We start from the raw sequence: 9560 nt of genomic DNA, 5'->3' as shown, positions 1-9560 counted from the left end.
TAATAAGAATTAATATTTGGATCTTCAAATGAAACCTGCCTGTGGCCATGCTTTTATCTTATCCTCCTAAATGGATTAGGATTTGTCCTAAAGCTTTTATCTTCAATTCAATTTTCGGACATCATAATCACAACTTATACATAACAATCTTACCTTTTGTGGAGTTGGGGTCTTAATCTAGCTTTGGTTTCTTGTTCTTCATTAAATACACACAAATATTTCTATTCTCAAAATCCCAACTCAAGATTTATTGTTTTCTTGAAAAGTGGTTATCAAAACTTGTTTTTTAGAATGTTTTAGGGCTCATAATTTTCCCAAAAGAAGAATGATATAAATTCTAGGTTATAATAGTTTTTGTTGGGGTTGGTTGAAATAAAAAATAAATATCTTTTTATCCGAGATGACAGTAACAAGTTATCGCAACATCCTAGTTTTATTTTTAAAAACACTGAATTTAAGTAAATTATTATTATTATTATTATTATTATTATTATTATTATTATTATTATTATGTTGGTGTATACTATATTAAACATTTTTAAATATTTGTAGTACCAAAAAAACTATAATTTACTTTCATTAACAAAAAACTAGGGTGTTTTTTTTATACTTTCTATACAATAAATGTATCTGATTAGTTTGCTCCTTTTAGCTTTTCCTTTATAAATAAAGTAATAATCAAATACAAGATCTGTATTAAGATGAGAAAACCCTTACACAAATAAAAGACAATTTTAAAATGATAAAAATAGAAAAATTACATTAAAACTATAAATTTTGATATTATCAATTAATAATAAAAAAAACTAAATTGTGAGTTTTAATAACTATTATAGAAAATGAAATTATTATAAATAATAATATATCATTAGACAACAATATCTCCTTTAAAGCTTAAAACATCCTAATTAAATTGTGAAACTCTAAAAACCCTAATTAAAATCCGACACACTCTCGGAATAATTAAATAAATTAAAATTAAATTGACCCAAATGTAAAAAAATTGACCCAGAAAAAGAAATTATTTGTAGCTTCAAAGGTTGACTTGTTAGGTTTAAAAACAAAACTTTGTTACAAGAAAGTTGAAATAACTTTTTAATTTAAATTTTGGATTTATTTATTTGTTCTTAAGTGTGGTCCACAATGTTGATTAGAACTAATTCTAGGTTTTATTCTAGTTGTAGTTGCAGTATATAACTATATAATGTTTATGCCACTCTGTTATACAATTGGGATGGGACCATATCAATATGGCATGTTGAGGAAACATATGAATACCCAAAATTAATTAAATAATAAATAAAAACTTCACTCGCTATTTATATTTGTGGTAGCAATAACTCTCTTTTGCTCATTATCTTAGCCATCAAATTGCAGATTGGGATGCCTTTGATAGTGACTCTTTCAAAAACACTTATAATTATCTTTTAATTATAACACGTGTTTTAGTTTTTTTTTTCTTTTTCCTTTTTTTTGTCCTGTTTTTTTCTTTTATATCCAAGTTCTCTATTTTTCTAAGACCACCCCCCACAAAGACACCCCACAAACTAAAGGTAGCCTAATAATATAACATATTTTGTTTTATCATCGTTTAATTTCAAGTAGATTCATTTTATTCTAAATTATCTATATTTTTATTTTGTTTTATTTTATTTATGGGTATTTTGAGGCTTTATTTGTTTTAGAACTTTTTTTTTCCTTTTGACTGTGTTTTTAGTTGTTTTGGTAATATTTCTTTAAGTATCTCAACGTTTGGTATTTTTTAGATTTTTTTTGTTTATATATGCATTTTAACACAAACATTGTCAAAAATAAGAGAAGCTATTTTTACTTATAAGTGAATTTGATTCTAATTATAGAACAATGTTTGAATGTTACTGATATTGAAATTTTTGAACCTGTATTTGTTAGATTGATTTTGTTAAAGAAATTATTATGATAAATATTATCTTTAGAAATTATGTGATAATAAAGTTGAAATCGTGGAAAAGGGTTTAGGAATATGAATATAATTTGTTTAAATTTTTGGAATAGAGATTATTTGTGATTTAATTTTGATTTGATTAAGTATTGTACACACAAATTATTGTTGTGTTGTTTTTAACTTTGGTTTTTAATATTGTATTTCATTATTATAATCATATGTTAATCATAAATGAACTATCTAGGCCGAAAAGTCAACCAAAAGGTTGTACCGAAAGTGTCGGTCGAAAGGTTAAATATAAAAAGTAAATAAGTAAAATTAAATTAGTGATTATAGCAAAACCCATAAGATGGGCCCAAATATACAAGTGTGTGTTTTCAAAATTTTAGGTGTAAAAAGAAAAGACACAGGTAACTCTTAAGCCCAATAAGAGAGCCTTGTAAATAGAGGTTCAACTCAAGAGGTAGGGAGGATTCAATTGATCTGATGAACATAAAACTATATCTGACTTTGGCATCGGAGTGCCTTGCAGGTACACACACCCACCCGTGAGGAGAAGAAGCCGAGAGCCCAACTCGAGGAGAAGCCGAGAGAGTCCAGCCCAAGTTCGGAAGATTTGTATAAGAGTTAATCTTGTCAACCTGATTCTAGTGTTCTTGGTCTTTGTTGTAAGAACATTTTGGCGCCCACCGTGGGGCCGAGAAGTAGCTGAAAAAGGTTGAAGACAAGATAAATCAAAGAGAAGAGCAAGGTGGAGAGCAGTCTGGGGAGCAGAGAGATAATCAAAATTCCATGTCAATGGCTATGCTCATGCAATTACAAAGAGAGTTCGAAACACTAAAGAAAAGCAATGAAGAAGAGTTAAGTATGTTAAGGGCGGAGAATGCGCACATGAAGAGGAAGTTGAATGAAGAGACAATTTTAAACACCTCATTTGAAACTGTTCAACCAAGAACACATATCCACCAAAGGGTACATAATGAGGAAAGATTTGAAACTACAAGGAAGAGAATACCAGAGACTTCTGGTATCTTTGTCGGAATATCTGTTAAGAGGCATCCATTTTCCGAAGCCATTATAGAAACCCCACTGCCCGAAAATTGGAAGAATTTTACAATGGAGAAATATGATGGAGGTACATATCCTGATGAACACATTGCAGTATACACAACGCAAATAAGTTTGTATACGTGGAATGATGTCATTTTGTGCCGAGTATTCCCAACAACTTTGAAGGGAGGGGCTATGAGTTGGTTTACTCGGTTGCCACCGTTATCCATTGATTGTTTCAACACTTTAGTAAAAAAGTTTGGAGCTCATTTTGCTACAAGCCGACCACATCATCTGACATCAATTGCCTTAGTGAATATAAGGCAAGAAAAGGGAGAATCCCTAAGAACATTTATGGAGCGCTTTGGAAAGGTAGCACTAAGTATCCGCAATCTCAGTTCGAAAGTCACAATGCATCATATGATTACAGCATTGAAACCGGGACCATTTGCCGACAGTTTTTGCAAAAAACCGACAACCAATCTTGATGAGTTAAGACAACGTGCATCAAAGTTTATGCAGATGAAAGAGTTGAGAGAATTTCGAGGGCATTCGTTTAGAAAAGGAAGAGAATAATTTTGTAGCCGAAAGTTTCAACAATATACACTGTTGAGTAGTAATAGAGCAAGAATCTTACAATAAGCAATGGCAGTAAAGATAATCCCACCACCAAAGAAGGAAAGAACTTCAGAAAGAGCATATCAGAGTAAACATTGCCAATACCACAAGAATCATGGTCGTCATACAGAAGAATGTGTAGCTTTGAAAGATAGAATTGAAGAATTGATTCAAGTTGGGCAGTTGAAACGCTTTGCTAGAGATGGAGGGATAAGGAGCAGACAAAGTCCAAGGCAGTTAAACACTCATCATTGTATGTAAAACCTTTCGGTCAAGGATGATTTTTCATGTATAAAGAAAGTCTTATCCAAGATTGAAACACTTAATGAAGAAGTTATTCATATGAAGAGTCAAACTGTTAAATTCATCAATGCTTCACATACTTCAAACCTCTCGGTCCTGGATGCTTTCACTTCAAGTGAAATCCCTCCCGAGAGTGTATCTCGTACTTCAAACCTCTCGGTCCAGGATGTTTTCACTCCAGGTGAAATCCCTCCCGCGAGTGTATCTCGTTCTTCAAACCTCTCGGTCCTGGATACTTTCACTTCAAGTGAAATCCCTCCCGAGAGTGTATCTCGTTTTTCAAACCTCTCGGTCTAGGATGCTTTCACTTCAGGTGAAATCCCTCCCGAGAGTGTATCTCGTACTTCAAGCCTCTCGGATCAAGATGTTTTCACTCCAGGTGAAATCCCTCTCTCGAGTGTGTTTTATTCAAATCAAATCTCAATCAATGGAGTTCTTATTTAAGAAGTCAAAAAGTTATAGTCCAAAAGGTTGGCAAAAAACAAAAGCCGAGAGGTCTTATCAAAAAACCGAAAGGTTCCAATACAAAACCGAGAGGTCTTATCAAAAAACCGAAAGGTTCTAATACAAAACCAAGAAGTCTCATTTTTTGCATGGCAGAAAACAAAAACCGAGAGGTCTTATTAAAAAATTGAAAGGTTCCAATACAAAACCGAGAGGTCTTATAAAAAAATCGAAAGGTTCTAACACAAAATCGAGAGGTCTCATTTTTTGCATGGCACAAAACAAAAACCGAGAGGTCTTATAAAAAAATCGAAAGGTTCCAATACAAAACCGAGAGGTCTTATCAAAAAACCGAAAGGTTCTAATACAAAACCAAGAAGTCTCATTTTTTGCATGGCAGAAAACAAAAACCGAGAGGTCTTATAAAAAAAACCGAAAGGTTCTAATACAAAACCGAGAAGTCTCATTTTTTGCATGACAGAAAACAAAAACTGAGAGGTCTTATAAAAAAACCGAAAGGTTCCAATACAAAACCGAGAGGTCTTATCAAAAAACCGAAAGGTTCCAATACAAAACCGAGAAGTCTCATTTTTTGCATGGCACAACAAAAATCGAGAGATCTTATCGAAAAAACCGAAAGGTTCTAATGCAAAACCGAGAGGTCTCAAGACAAAACCGAGAAGTCTAAATAAACATTGGCGTATCAGTATCAAGTCCAAAAGTTCAAACCTATAAAAATAGTCAAAATTGGTCTCTAACTAGAAAAACCGAGAACCAGATAAGTTGGTTATATCAGATCATCTAATTTTATCTTTTATGCATACTTATGTTAAATAAGATTATTCACTAGCAAGCGATTAGGTTACGTGCAAAGTAAGTAAAATATTATATATGGTTTGATGCTATACATCCAAAATAACTTCTTCAGGATTTCATGTCAATAATAAATAAATAATAGCTTATGATCGAAAGATAACATTTAAAGCATTTAAGTCAGATGACCGAAAGGTTAGGTTGGCACGGAGAAGTTAAAACCGAGAAGTCTATGATAGCATTTGCTCGTAACCGAAAAACAAAATTAATCAATCATATCACATAACCGAAAGAACAAGATTGAGAAGTCTGTGATAATATTTATGGGTAACCGAAAAATAACATTAAATATTTCAAACAAATAACAAGTTGGTTAGGCCGAGAGGTCTAAAATGATATTTAATTGGTAACAAAAAATGACTCGAATTAAAAGAAAACAATAAACAATTATATTAAGTTCAAAAGGTGGTTTCACGACGAACCTAAAATTTTCCAAAGGAACTATTTCATGTAAATCTTTCGGCATAAACTACTTTCACTTAAAATTTTTTCCAAAGAATATTATATGTAGTTCTCGTGGTCAAAGATGCTTTTTTAGTTGGACAAAGTGCATAGAAAATTATCGAAAACTAATGCCGAATACTGATGATGCCGAAAGTTGAGGTCGAACATGTTTGTTATATTAGATGAGTTAAACTAAGATATATCTTTTAAGCATAGTTAGCCAAATACTAAGCTGGATATTGAAACCGAAAGCTAGGATCCGACACATTGGTTATATTAGGTGATATATGGTGCGGTGAACATGGACAATCACATCTTCACTTTATCTTTCATGCACATTTGTGATAAATAAAGATTATTCACTAGCAAATAATTGGGATACGTGCAAAGTAAATAGAATATTATATATAACTTGATGTTATACATCCAAAATAACCATCAAGTGGCTGGGACAAAACATGTTAAGAACCCTGGAACTTTACTTGGGAGTTCTTACAAAACAACAAACTAAAACAAGCTATTCAGCGCCGGCATGCCTATCATCATCAGCGCCACCATCTTCATCTTCATCTTCATCATAAGGAATTTCACTTATGGGCATCAGTTCGTCATTATAAAAATCTTTGCCCACGTCGAAATTTCCAGCATCCAATGGAATCTTGTAAAAATACTCGGCTTGCTGGAGAGGTTTTTCAAAACCCAACTTGTGTTGCTGAACAACATAACCCTCAGCTCGAGTAACCCTTGAATTCAACTGGTTTATCACAGATTCTAAACGAAGATTATTATCAGCTTCAGCTTTCTTCGCAGCAGAAAGATCAGCGAAGTTTCCTTTCAATCGTTGAATCTCATCGTCAAGGGATAACTTATGAGCCGTTAACTCAGTAACCTCCTCCTTCAAAGACTCTTTCTCGGCTTCATAACAATCCTTAGCCTTAGACAACTCTTCAACCTGGGAAGTTAAGGATCTGATCTTCTCATTTGATTCAGTTGCTTCCTTTTTCAATTTTTCAAGTTCAAAAGAAGAAACAACATCCTTAGTCTCTTCTCTTATTGCTTTGCCGATTAGTAAAGTTCGGCTAGCAAGCTCAATCACCGAATTTGTAAGAGAAGGAATAGTAGCCGACGAGAACATGTCATGAGAAGAAGCATTGGGATTAGTATGCACAAAATCCGAAAGTTATAGGCCGAAAAGTTGGCCGAAAGGAAATTTGAAAGGTAAACGCCTTCAAACAATTGTTATCAATTTTCAACAAGTTATAGGCCGAAAGGAAATCCGAAAGGTAAACACGACTTCAAATATTATGTTATCAATTTTCAATAATTTATAGGCTGAAATGTTGACCGAAAGGAAATCCAAAAGGTAAACACATCTTCAAAAAAAAGAAAAAATTATGTTATTCAAGACTCTTGATGGATTCAACCAACTCTTTATTCAGCTTCAAGATCTATAGCTTCTTCACTTGAACTCATATCACTACTAGCTTTATTCTTCACAACAGAAATGATGGCAGATGAAACAATTGAATGAATATCCTCATTCATCTCCATTACTTTCCTGATAGCCCCGTTACTCATGTCCGAAAATTCTGTAAATTCATCAGAAATGGAAACAGAGCTTGAAGAAGACATTATACCTTTTGAGAGTATTCAGTTCAATCTTTCTGAATCAATAAAAACAAAAAACCCTTTCAAACGAAGCGTTACGATATCACAATTATAACTCGTCATGTCAATCGACATAATCTAGAAAAGTACATGAAACAAGGCAATACTTTGATACGAAAGGTATTAAATACAAAATTTGTCCTTTTCATTAGGCATAACGTCTTTTTCAAATCCTCATGCCTAGGGGGCTAGTGTACTATCTAGGCCGAAAAGTCAACCGAAAGGTTGTACCGAAAGTCTCGGCCGAAAGGTTAAATATAAAAAGTAAATAAGTAAAATTAAATTAGTGATTATAGCAAAGCCCATAAGATGGGCCCAAATATACAGGTGTGTGTTTTCAAAATGTTAGGTGCAAAAAGAAAAGACACAGGTAACTCTTAAGCCCAATAAGAGAGTCTTATAAATAGAGGTTCAACTCAAGAGGTAGGGAGGATTCAATTGATCTGATGAACATAAAACTATATCTGACTTTGGCATCGGAGCGCCTTGCAGGTACACTCACCCACCCGTGAGGAGAAGAAGCCGAGAGCCCAACTCGAGAAGAAGCCGCGAGAGCCCAACCCGAGAAGAAGTCGAGAGCCCAACCCGAGAAGAAGCCGAGAGCCCAACTCGAGGAGAAGCCGAGAGAGTCCAACCCAAGTTCGGAAGATTTGTATAAGAGTTAATCTTGTCAACCTGATTCTAGTGTTCTTGGTATTTGTTGTAAGAACAATAAATAAATAAAATTCAAGAAAGTTTGAATTCCAACAATTTAATTGTGTCATGTAATTTATTTTGTGTATATTAAACAATATATTTGGTTGAGTTTGAGAGTATTCAATCATGGAAAGATTTTTTAAACTAATATTGTGATGTTACTTGTGCTAGTAGTTGAATATTTTGATTGAGTTGAAAGTTTTGAAAATATTAAATTTTCATAGTTATGTTTTTTTTATGTGATATTGTGCAATATGTATGTTATTTTTGTTAGTTCATTATAATTTGTCCAACTAATGAAAAATCATTTAGCAAATCTCAATCTAAGAGTAATAGTTTAATTTCTTATTTAAATTCATCTAACGAATTTGTTCTATGAGTAATTTATTTAAATTCCATTATATGTATGTTATTTTTGGATTGAGTTAGTGAAGTAACATATGATATGTTGAGTTAGTTTATGTTAGTTTGTAGTATTAAGCATAAGAATCAATATGATATGTTGAGTTAGTTTATGTTAGTTTGTAGTATTAAGCATAAGAATCCATTATTGAAGGAGATGTCATTGCTTCAATGACATTTTAAATCACAAATTATTATATTAGATAGTAAAAAGTGAAGAAAGAGTTCTTGTATCACTCTTAGGTATAATCAATATTAGAAATCAAAATATAAGTTAAAAGTCATACAGTAAAAATGAAAAAGTTGAATGACATGGGAAAAAAACCTACAAACATAAATTTTAAAATTTAGGATTAAAGATAGTATCATGTTCTCTTATGTGTGGTTAACTTTGACTCATTGATTGTTAATCTCCTCAATTTATCCTATAGAAATATAACTGGATGTATAAATTAATAGATGTATATCAAATGAAAGTGTATGCATAAGTGAAAAAGAAGAAATTAAACTTAGAAAGAGAGATAAGATTTTATTTCTCACTAAATCATATATAAATATATATATATATATATATGAACATTACAATTATTTTTATATACTTTTAGGCACCATATTTTTTTAATAAAAACCTTTAAATGTTTTTTAAATGATAGAAATATTCTTTTAATTTTTTGTCAAATTGATGAATAAATATATATTATATTACTAAAAGATATTTTTCTAAATTTTTTATTTTTTCTTATTATTTCCTTTTTCATATGAAAATTTGATTTTGCTCATTCAATTTACACCAACCGATTAAAAAGACTCATCTTTGTCACCGACCATATTATCGTACCAAAGCAATAACATATTACAGCAACCAAAATAACATACCTAATCAGAGTATAGAACCGTTGATTAAATATACTTCAATCTGTAACATAATATCAGAATAACCAAATTGCAATTTTAGTCAAATGAAACAACTTGTTCCCATTCAACATCTCAACCGTTAAATAAAATATTAATATATCAAACGGTCATTAACTTAAATTTGTTTTATTAACTTAATTTTTTGTATTTACGACAAAAATCACGAAATTTCTGATAAATATTTTACATCTATAACGTAAACAATTCGTTCTTGGGTCCACCA

The sequence above is a fragment of the Phaseolus vulgaris genome, chromosome 6, assembly GCF_000499845.2.
Source record: "Phaseolus vulgaris cultivar G19833 chromosome 6, P. vulgaris v2.0, whole genome shotgun sequence".
Taxonomy (NCBI): Eukaryota; Viridiplantae; Streptophyta; class Magnoliopsida; order Fabales; family Fabaceae; genus Phaseolus; species Phaseolus vulgaris.
The sequence above is the reverse complement of the archived record's forward strand: the minus strand, read 5'-3'. Positions refer to the sequence as shown.